This window comes from Equus asinus, chromosome 8 (genome assembly GCF_041296235.1).
Source record: "Equus asinus isolate D_3611 breed Donkey chromosome 8, EquAss-T2T_v2, whole genome shotgun sequence".
Taxonomy (NCBI): Eukaryota; Metazoa; Chordata; class Mammalia; order Perissodactyla; family Equidae; genus Equus; species Equus asinus.
In genome coordinates this window covers 98,337,747-98,353,398 of record NC_091797.1, presented here as the reverse complement: position 1 = coordinate 98,353,398, position 15,652 = coordinate 98,337,747, and the positions used below count along the sequence as shown (strand labels likewise).

The 15,652-nt window shown below is 41.9% G+C and overlaps 1 pseudogene; it reads left to right on the top strand.

Annotated features, from left to right (window-relative positions):
* The first annotated feature begins 403 nt into the window (after positions 1-403).
* Positions 404-13,193, top strand: LOC106847144 (proteasome subunit alpha type-1-like; annotated as a pseudogene).
* Positions 13,194-15,652: the final 2,459 nt, after the last annotated feature.

Here is a 15,652-nt window from a genome sequence, read left to right as displayed (position 1 = left end):
GGGAACCATGGTCTGTAGGTGCAGTGGCTGCTGTGCACTGTGGCAAAGGGTGGGCACACTTGGTGTGCCAGGCTGTTGGGGAGACTCAGTGAGTTCGTACGTGCAGTGTGCTCAGAGCTGGACCTGGCAAGTCAAAAGCACGCTCTACACCTTAGCTGCCCCAGTTCTTCAAAATAAAGTGTTCACTAAGGAAATGGCCATGTATCAAAATATTTCCCAATAACTAGTGCCTTCCTGACACCGGCGTCTCCTGACTCATCGTGTCAACATCTTGACAGGTCAAAATATTTCACTGATATTTTCTAATTCAAATACAGTTGCAAATCTTTCAAAAGATAGAGAATTTCACAAGATAATGGGAGTGATACTTTGATCCCAAGTTTTGCAAGAGGCCACAAGAAACATGTTTTGAAACAAGTATGACAATGACCTCACTGTTTGGAGCCCTCTGGGCAAGATTCATCAAATTGAATATGCTATGGAAGCTGTCAAACAAGGTTCAGCCACAGCTGGTCTGAAACTGAAAACCCATACAGGGTCGGCTGCATTCAGGAGAGCCCAGCAGAGCTTGCAACTCATCAGAAAAAAAATTCCCCATGCTGGGCCGGCTCCGTGGCTGAGTGGTTAAGTTCGTGTGCTCCGCTGCGGGGGCCCAGGGTTCGGATCTGGGGCGCGGACATGGTACCTCTTGTCAGGCCACTTAGAGGTTGCGTCCCACATCCCACAACTAGAAGGACATGCAACTAAGATATACAGCTGTGTACGGGGGGGTTTGGGGAGATAAAGCAGAAAAAAAAAAAAAGATTGGCAACAGTTGTTAGCCCAGGTGCCAATCTTTAAAAAAAAAAAAAAAATTCCCCATGCTGACAACCACAGTGGTATCTCGGTTGGAGGACTTGCTGCTGATGCCAGACTGTTGTGTAATTCCCTGCACCTGCAGTGTTTGGATTCTAGATTTGTATTTGACAGACCTCTCCCTGTGTCTCTTCTTGTATCTCTAACAGGAAGCAAGATCCAGATACCAAGGCAACAATGTGGCTGGAGACCATACGGTGTCAGGCTGCTTATTGCTGGTTATGATGATAGGGGCCCCTATGTTTTCCAAACCTATCCACATGCTAACTATTTTGACTGCAGAGCAATGACCATTGGAACCCACACTCAATCAGCTCGTACTGACTTGGAGAGACATATGTCTGAATTTATGGAGTGCAATTTGGATGAACTGGTTAAGCGTGGTGTGTGTGCATTACTCAAGACACTTCCTGCAGAACAGGGCCTAAAGACAATATTTCCATTGGAATTGTTGGTAAAGACTGGAGTTTATGATTTATGATGGTGATGTGTCTCCATTCCCGGAAGTTCTTGAAGAAAGATCACAGAGAAAGGCATAGCCTGCTCAACCTGCTGATGAACCTGCAGGAAAGGCTGATGAACCAATGGAACATAAAGTGATAAACCGGTCTATGTGTGTAGTATCAGATATGCAAGAATGTGGAACACATACTGATGACAACAATTTATACTTTGAATCAAAAGATGCAGAGTGGTGGGATGGTAAGTTTTAAGAATCAGTCCAGATGTGATTTTTTTCTAAGCAACCACACTAAAACCATATAATGGGATGCATTTTTCTTTGAAAGAGTCTAAAAATATAATTTTCTAGATTTTTAGAATTCTAAAAAACTTTACATTTTCTAGAAAGTATAGGTGCAATATTGTGATTCATAAGAAATATATATTTGGTCATTCAGATGAGCCTGAACTGGAATGCTAGAAGAGCAAAACAATTTTGAGGAAAATGGGTTTCCCACATAAGATTTTATACCCACCTCAAATAGCCATTATTGCATACTTGATACTACACACATAGACTGGTTTATCACTTAATGTTCTGTTGGTTTGTCAGCCTTTCCTGCAGATCCATCAGCAGGTTGAGCAGGCTATGCCTTTCTCTCTTATCTTTCTTCAAGAGCTTCCAGGAATGGAGACATATCACCGTCATAAATCATAAACTCCAGTCTTTGCCAGCAATTCCAATGGAAATATTCTTTGTCATTAGGCCCTCTTCTGCAGGAAGTACCTTGAGTAATGCACACACACCGTGCTTAACCAGCTCATTCAAATTGCACTCTTCTCACTGTCCCCCATCTCCCTCCAGCCACCCCCCCCCACCCCCCCGCCCACCACCAGCCATCCTCCCAGTGGCCGCAGTGATGGTTGGGGCTAGGCAGCCGGGCTCTAGCAAATCTTTCAGAATAGCCCATCCCTCTGGCTGGTGACCCAAGCTGGCCGATCAGAATGCTTCCCTGGGATTTTTGAAACTAGGATTCAGGACAGAGGAGGTCCTACGGGGGAGGTACATATGGGCGTCAGGAGCTGGGACCACTGACGCTCACATTTCCAGAGTTCCCTAAGCAGGCTGGCCTGACAGAAAGGAGCTTACTCAAAGAAAAGGACATGTGGGCAGAGAAGCAGCTTCTGATCCCAGTTCTCCCTGCCAGCCACTTACAGCACGCCCCCACCCCTCACTGGCAGGCTTTCAGGGAAATCCCTCTTTTCACCTAAACCGGTTGATATTGAGTTTCTGTCCCTTCTAAGGAAAAGACTTCTGAGAAATAGCAAAGAGTTTCTAGGGGGTCCTTGTTACACAGTGGCAGAAACTTCGCTGAACTGTGTCCTACAGGTGTGTGATAGGCAGAACATGGAGGGCCTGAACTTTGATATGCAGCTGAGATTTCTGAGCAAAGAGGTGAAGGTGTGGCCTGGTTAATTCTTACTGCTTGTAGTCGGTCATGTGAGGAGAGAGATGAACTGAGGAGAACTGTCAAGCAAAAAAAGAGTCAGGACTTGGTGATTTGGGAAATTTTCAGTTTATCCAGATTGCAAAAAATGCTAAGTCAGGAAAGCACAACTTTCTCTCTGTCCTGAGGGTCACTGAGGACCCTTAGCCACGCACACCTAGGCCTCTATGGGCTCGAAAGGGATGTGTATGTGTGGTGTGGGGTGTGGTTGTGTGTGTGTAAGTGGTGTGTATGTATGAGAGGTGTGGGGGTGTTTGTGTGTGGTGTGTGAGGGCGCTTGTGGTGAGGGGGGGGATGTATGGGGGTGCATGTTGGGAGCATGGAGGGTACGGTAGATAGAACCTGAGTTTCAATCCTGGCTGTCACTCATTCGTTACTTGACCTCCAGCATGTCATTAACTTCTCTGAGTCCTGATGAATGTTGCTCTTCAAATAGGATGATAATTCCTCCACTCACAGGCCTGTTGTAAGGCATAATTTTCAAAATATCTGTAAAAATCTCTGAGCCCTGTGCCTCAATAGAGGTTCACTTCTTTCTAGTGTGCTTGTATTTTTATCCCTGTTTTGTATGCACACTTTTCATATTACAAAGTCCATCTATTTGTAATTTGAATGGCTGCAGAATGTTTCATCAAATTGGCATATATCTGAGCTAGTCCTGATCACTTAATAGTTACAGTTCATTGCTGTCACTGCTTCAGCAGCCTGGTTCATTACCCGGTCACAGAGCCACACCGCCGTCTGCACAGTTACAGAGAAAGTCCTGCCTACTCTTCACAGATTTTAAAGGGAGATTTGGCAGATGTCACCTGTCCTGAGGGGTCGACTCTCCTGCAGTACATGGACTGTCTCCTCCTTTGCTCCCCTGGTAAGGAAGCATGTAAGCACCACAGCCTCCACGTCCTTAAACTGCTACCAACCAAAGGGCCCAAGATCCCTACAGGAAACTCCAGTTAAATATCTGGGATATTTAATCTCAGATAAGGGATTGCTTCTAGACCCTGACAGGCTTCAGAGCATGTCAAGTTTGCCCCACCCAAAGATTAAGAGACAACTGAGAAGATTTCTAGGCCCTGCAGGATATTGTAGAAATTGGATACCAAGCTTTTCCCTAATAGCCCAAGCTTTTTTTCACCTTTTTAAAGTCTATTGAGCCTGACCCCATAGAATGGAACGAAATGGCTCCTGTGGCCAACTAAAGGGAAGGCTTCTCAGCCCACCTGTGCTGGGACATCCAAAGGATCAACTTTTTTTCCTTTTCACACGCAGGAAGGAAGGAAATGCCTTGGTGTCCTTACTCAGAAACATGGAGGACAACAGAGACTGCTTGGTTACTGTGGTCAACGATCGGATCCAGGAGCCAAAGGTCTCCCTTTGCATGAGAGCAATATCAGCTACAGCAGCTCATATCAAATCAACAGAGGAAATTATTACGGGCTCGCCCCTCACTATCTGTGTTCCTCATGCTGTGGAAGGCGTACTCAGTTCTTATCACTCTCAACATCATTCTGCAACTTGACTTACCTCTTACAAGATCCCCTTGTCAACTTCTCCCCATAGTACGCTCTTGCTGTAACAATCTTGACCCTGCAACTCTCCTTCCTCTGCTTTCCAACAATACACATCCTGACTGTTTAACTTTGACTGACCAACTACTGACACCTAGGGTTGATTGATGGGAAATTCCTATTACACATGCCGAGCTCTCAAGGTTTACTGATGGTTCCTATTTAAGAAATGATAAGGGAAGATAATGCGCTGGATATGCTTTTGCAACTCCTTTCCAGGTGATCGAAGCAGCTCCACTGCTGACAGTCACTTCAGCTCAGCAAGCGGAACCACATGCCTTGGCTAGAGCTTGCACGTCGGCAAAAAAAACCTGCAAACATTTATATAGACAGTCATTATGGCTTCAGGGTCGTTCATGATTTTGGCCCGCTCTGGAAACAGGATTTCTAATCTCTTGAGGACCCCAAATTAAAAACGGATCCCTTGTTAATGAATTGCTAGAATTGGTACAACTTCCACCAGCCTAGCCATTGCCCCAGGCGTTCAGTCAATTTCAGAGGAAGCTAAAGGAAATAATATGGCTGATCAGGTCACAAGGACAGCTGCCTTATGAGCCACGAATCTTGAAGCAATTACGGCAGATTTTGACTATATTTCGAAAGGGGAGCTAATGAAAATGATCAAAGATGCCCCATCTAAGGCACTGCTTAAAGAAAGGTTTTTATTGGACAGGTAACGGTTGTATTTCAGCCTATTAACCAATGCATGGTATGAGCCAAACAAAAAGCCTGTCTTACCAAAGACCATGAAATGACCCATCAGATGACCCACTGGGCAGCAGATAAACTTAAAAGTTTCTGGTCAGCCCTGACTGCTGTGGGGAGCAAAATGGCGGGGTGAGCTGACCCGGGATTCTCTCCCCTCCAAAATACAACAAAAGATTGGAAGAACTGAATTTCAGAGAATAAACATAATGCCAGCTCGTTAGAGACCTACAATACCAAGAAGGTGGAGATCATAAACCTTGCTTACACCTTCGGAGGCGCTGGAACGGTAGGAGAGAACATCGCTCCCTCCCCTAGAGTCTGCGATCGCTGCGGCGCCGGTCGGGAAGGAGTGGGGGAGGGGCCGCGTGACCGGGGGATCATCCAGGACTCCTGCCACTGATTCAGTGGAGACCCGCTGACGGGGGGAAAGCTTCCATACGCGGGGACCCTATGAATGAAGGGCCTTGGGAGACCAGAGAACAGAACTGATCTGAACCCAGACCGGCGCGTGTAACAGCCCCTGCCCCCAACAAAGCCAGTGGGCGCAGCCATCTTGCCCCGAAGGCGGAGAGCTAACACGCCGCTCTCGACCCCCATCTAGTGGCGACAGGCTGTAACTGCAACTGAATTCTACCACCATGAGAAAAAACCGCTCCTCTACCATCCAGCAATTTATAAAAGCCCCGGACCAGAAGGAAAACAATAAAAACACAGAATTAAGTCCTGAGGACTTGGAATTAGGTAAACTAAGTGATAATGAATTCAGAGCAGCTATAATCAAAAAACTCAATGAGGCAGAGAGAAAGATAGAGAAACAAGCCGAGTTCTGGAGTTACTTCACAAAAGAGATTGAAATCATAAAGAAGAATCAAACAGAATTACTTGAGATGAAAAACACAATGGACCAGATAAAATAGAATACGGATTCCCTGAATGCCCGTGTAGACAATCTAGAGGAGCAAATCAGCATAATCGAAGATAGACAGGCTGAATGGCGCCAGACAGAGGAAGAAAGAGAACTAAGAATTTAAAAAAAGAGGAAAATCTCCGAGAGATAATGGATTCAATGAGGAGTAAGAACATAAGGATCATAGGAATTCCTGAGAATATGGAAAAGGAAAATGGAGCAGAAAGTGTGCTTAATGAAATTATTGAAGAGAATTTCCCAAATCTAGGGATCAACGGAGAAATGTGTGTAGAGGAGGGTTTTAGATCTCCTTGATTTGTCAATGTAAAAAGACCCACCGCATAGCACATAATAGTAAAGTTGGCAAATAGGAATGATAAGGAAAGAATACTCAGGGAAGTAAGAAAAAAAAAGAGAATAACCTATAAAGGAGCCCCTATCAGACTGTCAGGGGATTTCTCTACAGAAACCCTACAAGCTAGGAGAGAATGGAGTGATATATTCAAAGCTTTAAAGGATAAAAATCTTCAGCCAAGAATACTCTATCCAGCAAGAATTTCCTTCAGATATGAGGGAGAAATTAAATCTTTTCCAGACAAACAAAAGTTAAGGGAATTTGTAACTAAAAGCCCTCGATTACAAGAAATCCTCAAGAAGGCTCTCATACTTGAAAAAAGAAAAAAGGGAGAAAGGGGACACAATCCACAGACTAGGGAGACCGATGGATAGAACCAGAACTGGATAGCAAATATTCAATTATAGCATTAAGGTAAAAGTAAGGAAACTACCAAAACAAGGACGATCTTAGCACTCTAACTACAAATTAATAAGACGAGTTGGAATAAAAAATGAAAATAATTATTTAGGAGGGGAAGAGCAAAGGGTCTAAATCAGTGTTGGTCGAGTAAGTAAGAGACCACCAGAGAATAGACTATATTATACACGAGATTCTAAATACAAACTTCAAGGTAGACACTAAAATAAAGTACAGAACAGAGTCACAAATCGTAGATAAGGAAAAATCTAAGAAACCCAGCATAAGAAATTGCAGCATTAAATGGGTAGTCTAAAGCACACAGGAAAAGAAACACAGGAAAACAAGATAATGAGCGACAGATTGACAGCATTAAGTCCACATGCATCAATAATCACTCTCAATGTGAACGGATTGAACTCTCCAATAAAAAGACACAGAGTGGCAAAATGGATTAAAGAACAAGATCCAACAATTTGTTGCCTCCAGGACACACACCTCAGCCCCAAGGACAAACACAGACTCAGGGTGAAGGGGTGGAGGACAATACTTCAAGCAAATAGCAAGGAAAAAAAGGCAGGTGTTGCAATTCTCATATCAGACCAAGTGGATTTCAAAATAAGACAGGTAAAGAGAGACACAGAGGGACAACATATAATGATGAAAGGGACACTTCATCAAGAAGAAATAATGCTTATAAATATCTATGCACCCAACACAGGAGCACCAAGATTCATAAAGCAACTATTAACAGACCTGAAGGAAGATGTTAATAACAACACAATAATAGTAGGGGACCTCAACACCCCACTCACATCAATGGACAGATCATCCAGACAGAAAATCAACAAGGAAATAGTGGAGCTGAATGAAAAACTAAAACAATTGGACTTAATAGACATATATAGATCACTCCACCCTGAAGGAGCTGAATACACATTCTTCTCAAGTGCACATGGAACATTCTCTAGGATAGACCATATGTTGGGAAACAAGGCAAGCCTCTACAAATTTAAAAAAGTTGAAATAATAACAAGCATCTTCTCGGAGATCATAGTGCTATAAGGCTAGAGATTAATTACAAGAAAAAAGCTGAGAAAGGCACAAAGATGTGGAGACTAAACAACACACTACTGAACAAGCAATGGATCATTGAAGAAATTAAAGAAGAAATAAAAAAATACCTGGAAACAAATGAAAATGATAGCATGCCATACCAATTCATATGGGGATACAGCAAAAGCTGTATTAAGAGGAAAATTCATCGCAATACAGGCACATCTTAACAAACAAGAAAAATCCCAAATAAGCAACCTTAAAGCACACCTAACTGAACTAGAGAAAAAAGAACAAATGAAGCCCAAAGTCAGCAGAAGGAGAGAAATAATAAAAATCAGAGCATAAATAAATACTATTGAAACGAAAAAGGCAGTAGAAAGGATCAATGAGACAAAGAGCTGGTGTTTTGAGAAGATAAATAAAATTGACAAACCACTAGCCAGACTTACAAAGAAAAAAAGGGAGAAAGCTCAAATATACAAAATCAGAAATGAGCGAGGAGAAATAACAACAGACTCTGCAGAAATACAACAGATTATAAGAGAATACTACAAAAAACTATATGCCAACAGAATGGATAACCTAGAGGAAATGGATAAATTCCTGGACTCCTACAATCTCCCAAAGCTCACTCAAGAAGAGGCAGACAATTTGAACAGACCAATCACAAGGAAAGAGATTGAAACAGCAATCAAAAGCATCCCAAAGAATAAAACCCCAGGACCAGATGGCTTTCCTGGGGAATTCTACCAAACTTTCAGAGAGGATTTAATACCTATCCTTTTCAAGCTATTCCAAAAAATTAGGGAAGATGGAACACTTCCTAACACATTCTATGAGGCCAACATCACGCTGATACCAAAACCTGACAAGGACACCGCGAAAAAAGAGAACTACAGGCCAATATCACTGATGAACATAGATGCAAAAATTCTAAACAAAATTTTGGCAACCAGAATTCAGCAATTCATCAAAAGAATCATACATCAGGATCAGGTGGGATTCATACCAGGGACACAGGGATGGTTCAACATCCGCAAATCAATCAACGTGATACACCACATCAACAAACTGAGAAATAAAAACCACATGATCATCTCAATAGATGCAGAGAAAGCATTTGACAAGATCCAACAGCCATTTATGATAAAAACTCTGAACAAAATGGGCATAGAAGGAAACTACTTCAACATAATAAAGGCCATATACGACAAACCCATAGCAAACATCATACTCAATGGGCAAAAACTGAACCCCATCCCCCTGAAAACAGGAACAAGACAAGGATGCCCTCTATCACCACTCTTATTTAACATAGTACTGGAGGTCCTGGCCAGAGCAATCAGGCAAGAAAAAGGAGTAAAAGGAATCCAAATAGGGAAGGAAGAAGTGAAACTCTCGCTGTTTGCAGACGACATGATCTTATATATAGAAAACCCCAAAGAATCCATTGGAAAACTGTTTGAAGTAATCAACAACTACAGCAAAGTTGCAGGGTATAAAATCAATTTGCATAAATCAGTAGCATTTCTATACTCCAGTAATGAACCAACAGAAAAAGAACTCAAGAATACAATACCATTCACAATCGCAACAAAAAGAATAAAATACCTTGGGGTAAATTTAACTAAGGAAGTGAAGGACCTATATAATGAAAATTACAAGGCCTTTCTGAGAGAATTGGATGACGACATAAGGAGATGGAAAGACATTCCATGTACATGGATTGGAAGAATAAACATAGTTAAAATGTCCGTTCTACCTAAAGCAATCTACAGATTCAACGCCATCCCAATCAGAATCCCAATGACATTCTTTACAGAATTAGAACAAAGAATCCTAAAATTCATATGGGGCAACAAAAGACCCCGAATTTCTAAAGCAATCCTGAGAAAAAAGAACAAAACGGGAGGCATCACAATCCCCGACTTCAGAACATACTACAAAGCTACAGTAATCAAAACAGCGTGGTCCTGGTACAAAAACAGGTGTACAGATCAATGGAACAAAATTGAAAGCCCAGAAATAAAACCACACATCTATGGACAGCTTATCTTTGACAAAGGAGCTGAGCGCATACAATGGAGAAAAGAAAGTCTTTTCAACAAATGGTGCTGGGAAAACTGGAAAGCCACATGGAAAAGAATGAAAATTGACCATTCTTTTTCACCATTCACTAAAATAAACTCAAAATGGATTAAAGACCTAAAGGTGAGACCTGAAACCATAAGGCTTCTGGAAGAAAACGTAGGCAGTACACTCTTTGACATCAGTATTAAAAGGATCTTTTCGGACACCATGCCTTCTCAGAGAAGGGAAACAATAGAAAGAATAAACAAATGGGACTTCATCAGATTAAAGAGCTTCTTCAAGGCAAATGAAAACAGGATTGAAACAAAAAAACAACCCACTAACTGGGAAAAAATATTTGCAAGTCATATATCTGACAAAGGCTTAATATCCTTAATATATAAAGAACTCTCACAACTCAATCACAAAACATCAAACAACCCAATAAAAAAATGGGCTGGAGACATGAACAGACATTTCTTCAAAGAAGATATACTGATGGCCAATAGGCACAGGAAAAGATGCTCATCATCGCTGATCATCAGGGAAATGCAAATCAAAACTACACTAAGATATCACCTTACACCCGTTAGAATGACAAAAATATCTAAAACTAATAGCAACAAATGTTGGAGAGGTTGCGGAGAAAAAGGAACCCTCATACACTGCTGGTGGGAATGCAAACTGGTGCAGCCACTATGGAAAACAGTATGGAGATTCCTCAAAAAACTAAAAATAGAACTACCATACGATGCAGCCATCCCACTACTGGGTATTTATCCAAAGAGCCTGAAGTCAGCAATCCCAAAAGTCCTGTGCACCCCAATGTTTATTGCAGCACTGTTTACAATAGCCAAGACGTGGAAGCAACCTAAGTGTCCAGCAACAGACGAATGGATAAAGAAGATGTGGTACATATATACAATGGAATACTACTCAGCTGCAAAACAGAACAAAATCATTCCATTTGCAATAACATGGATGGACCTTGAGAGAATTATGTTAAGTGAAATAAGCCAGCAAGAGAAAGATAATCTGTGTATGACTCCACTCATATGAGGAATTTAAAACTATGGACCAAGAACAGTTTAGTGGATACCAGGGGAAAGGTGGGGTGGGGGGTGGGCACAAAGGGTGAAGTGGTGCACCTACAACACGACTGACAAACATTAATGTACAATTGAAATTTCACAAGATTGTAACCTATCAATAACTCAATTAAAAAAAAAAAAGTTTCTGGTCAGCCCTGGTGGCCTAGTGGTTAAGTTTGCTGCACTCTGCTTCAGTGGCCTGGGTTCAGTTCTTGGCATGGATCTATACTACTCATTTATCAGTGGCCATGCAGTGACAGCTGCTCACATACAAAATAGATGAAGATTGGCAACAGACGTTAGCTCAGGGAGAATCTTCCTCAGCAAAACAAAAACAAAAATAAACTTATAAGATTCATGAAACAATACTGGTGGGACAATATTTCTAAAGTTGCCCAGGAGACACACTTGATCTGTGCTGTATGTGCTAAATACGATCCGGGGAGACTATCCACACAGCCCCTGGACATTCTGACTGGCCTAAAGGGCCTTTTTAGGAATAGCAAATGGATTTCACTCAGCGGCCGCCTTCCCAAGGCTGTAGGTTGTTCTTGTTATGGTTTGCATGTTTTCTTATCAGGTTGAAGCATTCCCTTGCTTCAGCAGTTGCCAAAATCTTATTAGAAAAGATAATACCCCCTGGGGCGTGCTCTCAGCACTGTCTAGTGACCCAGGAAGACGCTTTCCTGGCTGTGTTGTGGAACAGGTCTGTGAGTTTGGCCTATTCTACAGTGTGTCCATTGTGCTTATCACCCTCAGTCCTCTGGACTAGTGGAAAGAACAAATGATATTATTAAGACTGATTTGGCAAAATTTCTGGAAACCTTGAGATTGGCTTGGCCTACAGCGCTTCCTCTAGTCCTTTTGAATATGAGAGCTGCCCGCTTTGGGAAACACCAGTTGTCACCATTTGAAATACTTACCAGCCGACCTATGGCACTTTCTGTTCTTGATGGTCAATTAATTAAAGGAGATATACTTCAGTATTGCAAAGGAATAATCAGAACCTTAGATAAAAACCATGCCCTGGCAGATCAATCTTTCCACAGCACACTGCCGGGAGACAAAGACAACAAGACCTCCCGCTGTACCTGCATCAACTCTTCTGGTGAAGTTGAGTTAGAACTTAGAAAAATTAGAATATAGCACAAGACCTCTGTGGTCCTGTGTCTTTCAACGACACCCTCTGCTTCCCTATCGATGTTTTCAGCTGCTTCCTTCAGGCAGAGGTGCTTGGATGAGACCAGGACTTCAACTATTGTTTATGATGATTATTAGGATTGTGCTATATGTACTTTCATTTAAACTTCTTATGCTACTACTCACTCAGAGCTGCTCCAGAATTTCTACAAACACCAAGATTATGGTCACTCAACATACAGAACTGAATATTAAGGTTTATGCAACTTCAAGAAACTTCAAACAACTGCAAAAGATGTTTACCCTTAAAAGAACTTGACAGTAGAGTCTTCCTCTGCTCTGGCATTCTTGTTGCTCAAATATTGCCTAAGGCTCCTAGGGAAATCACTTTTCCTCCTACATGGGATGTGACACACTGGTAATAAACCTTCCAGGTCACAGGATACCAAGAATGCTTTGATGACTTTTCAATTGTCGATCAGCAATGCTTTCCAGTGTTTGGTCAGTGATGCTTTAGAGAAAGATCTTGATCAAAAGGGGAAAATGTGAAAGCTGACATGAGTGGAGCCATATTAAAATAGAGCTGGAGAGCATTTCAGAGGAATTGCCTTGCATGTCTTATTTTCTTTATTTTCCAAACTGGACCAAACTGCCAACATTCCAAGAAGTCAGTAAGGACAGGAATATCCTGTTTGTAAGGACTGATGAAACTGGACTTTGCTGATGACTGATCGCTAACCAATCAATGAAGTACAAGTCTGACCTTCTGCCAGATGATCGAACCTCAAGTCAATCTATTTAGTACAAACCTACTCTTACCTCATCTAGCACCAATGAACTCTTCCTTACTACAACTCACCTCATTCTCCCTTTGTCCCGTAAAAACTCTAAGCCCCTTTCCTGTAAGCAGGACAATATTTGGGTTTCTACCTGAAACAGTGCTCCTGAATTGTAATTCTTTGGTCCCAAGATAAATGCCTCACTGCCTCTCAATTTGGCTCTTTATTTTAAGGTTAACAAGTAAAAAACTTGTATCATGACAGTCACTTCTGTGTCTGTGTGTCTTACCATACCTGATTAAAATAAATCTTGGGTACGTTTTAAAACAAAATATGTGTATATATATATGTGTGTGTGTGTGTGTGTGTGAACACGTGTATGTGTGTGAAGGGTGTGTAAGAGTGTATATGTGTGTGTATATTTGGGAGTATCTGTGTGTATCTGTGGAAGTGTGTGCTTGAGTGTGTAAGAGCGTATATGTGTGTGTTTGTCAGGTGCATGGGCAGTCGACTGTGGCTATTTTCCCTCTAACTTGCCTGACCACAAGTGTCTGAAATTCCTCATGGAGACAGTCACTATTTAGGGCTGGGCTAAATTCCCCGATGTCTCCCGGATGCCCAACAGTCCTCTGAGCTGGGGTCAGTTTCGATGAAGAAGGCGGTTCCCTGGTCACTGAGCCTGGTAATTTATGCATTGCCCTTTCTAGGACCCTCTTTGAACATTCTAATCTCTGCTCAGGAGGGGGTGCTCCTCTCCCACCAGTCTGAGACTTGTCAGAAGAAGCCCAGAGTGCTGACTGGAGCAAGGGCTCTGAGGGCGGGGGCATTAGAAGGTCATTTTGACCTAGAATCTTAGAGCCGGTTGAGATTGCCAGAGAGAGTCTAGTGTGACCCCACAAGACAGTCTTTAAAAAATATACAGCAGTGCTGAGGGGTGTGGGGAGCCAGAAATGTCCTGCTGCTGTAAATTACCCCGAAATGCTGGCCGTGAGGGAAGAAACATCCCTTTAAAGGTATAAGTGAGCTCACAAAAAATAAGGGAACGCTCCAGGGATGAACATTAAGAGGAGGCTGAAAATCAGTACCGGTAGACGGGAGAGGAAGAGGCTGCTACGGCCCTAGCAGTAGCTGTCCTTCCCTATGACCTAGAACGTTACAACCTATGTTATATGAGGGTGTGAGCAAAATAAAGACAGACATTTTCAGACAGACAACTAATCGACCCTGCCTGGAGAACTTCTAAAGGATGTATTTCAGGTACAGAGAAATGTGACCTCAGAATCAAGGTCTGAGGTCTCAGTGGCTTTTCCCAAAACTCTAGAATGTGAAGGTGAAGAATTCCTATAGCTGAGGATATTCAAAACACACCAACCATTGTAAAGGTAATTAGATTAAGAACTCTTCTAAAATGTATTTTGAGCAGTGGCGAAAACATTGACACAAGTTTATAAAATTAGGAATAAGGTACTTCCTTTATTATGTAAAATACAAGAACAGACAACAAAAATTATTTATAATTATATCGTAGCTCAGACTTATTCCTTAGTTATTAACCAAACCCATTTTTATCAAAGTTCTCTCTCTTGGGTCCCATTGTCTATAGATGGCCCAGCAAACACTTGTTTATCAAACATTTGTGGTTTTATCTCCCTCCGTGTAAATTGCCTTCCTCCCTTTGAAGTTCCAAACCACCATCCCCAAGATCCTTCTTTGTCTTTAGCTGAAGATGATATTTAAGGTGGCAACTTTGGCCATTCTGGTGAGTTACTCAGTTCTCCTGGGTTTCTCCCATGTGTATATATTATTAATCTTTGTTTGATTTTCTCCTGTTAGTCTGTCTCGTGTCAATTTAATTCTTAGATCAGCCAGAAGGACCCAGAGGATAGAGGATTTGTCTTCCTCCCCTACACTGGCAAGAGATGGGTATCAATAACAGCATAAAAAACTTCCTCCAATCAGTATGGAAAAAAGCACAATGCAATAGAAAAATTGGCAAAAGATATGAACAGACAATTAACAGAATGAAAACTGAGCAGCCAAAAACACATAAAAAGAAGCTCAAACTTATTAAAAGCAGAGAAAAGAAAATCAAAGTTACAATGAATTATTAATACTGTTCCACACTTAGGTTGCTATGTTTATAATATGTTCAGTATGCTATTCAATATGCTCTTTGGGGAAGAGGGAGAATTCCTCCCCCTTTTCCCTTTGCTTATGGCTGGTCAGATAATTAAAAAGGCAGGTTAGGAGGAGAACATTGAACAAAGTTTAATAACATGTATACATAACAGAAACTCGGGAAAAACTGAGCAACTCAGCCTTCTGGTCGAAGTTGCCAGTTTAAGTATCTTCAGCTACAGACAAGGAGGATGTTGGGGTAGTGGTTTGGGATTTCAGAGGGGAGGAAGGCAATTTACACGGAGATAGAAATGAAAATGTTTGTTAAACAAGTTTTGTTGAGCCAAAACGTGGGTTTGTTGTTATCTTTCTGTGACACCTATTTTACATTATAGTAGCTATCTGTGGTATGAGCTCTTTCCTAGAACAGGCCTTCTATGTTAAATTCTTTTAGGCAGTTCAAGGGAAGGTCAAATTTTCTTCCTGAGTCTTCTGAGATTTTACTGTCTTCAGCTTGAAATAATCTGCATACCAGAGTGACACATCTTGGGGCGGCCTTCCCTGAACCCCATCATATACAATCTTGTACTTGCAAAAAATTGGAGGGCCGGCCCCGTGGTGCAGCGGTTAAGTTTGCACGTTCTGCTTCTCAGC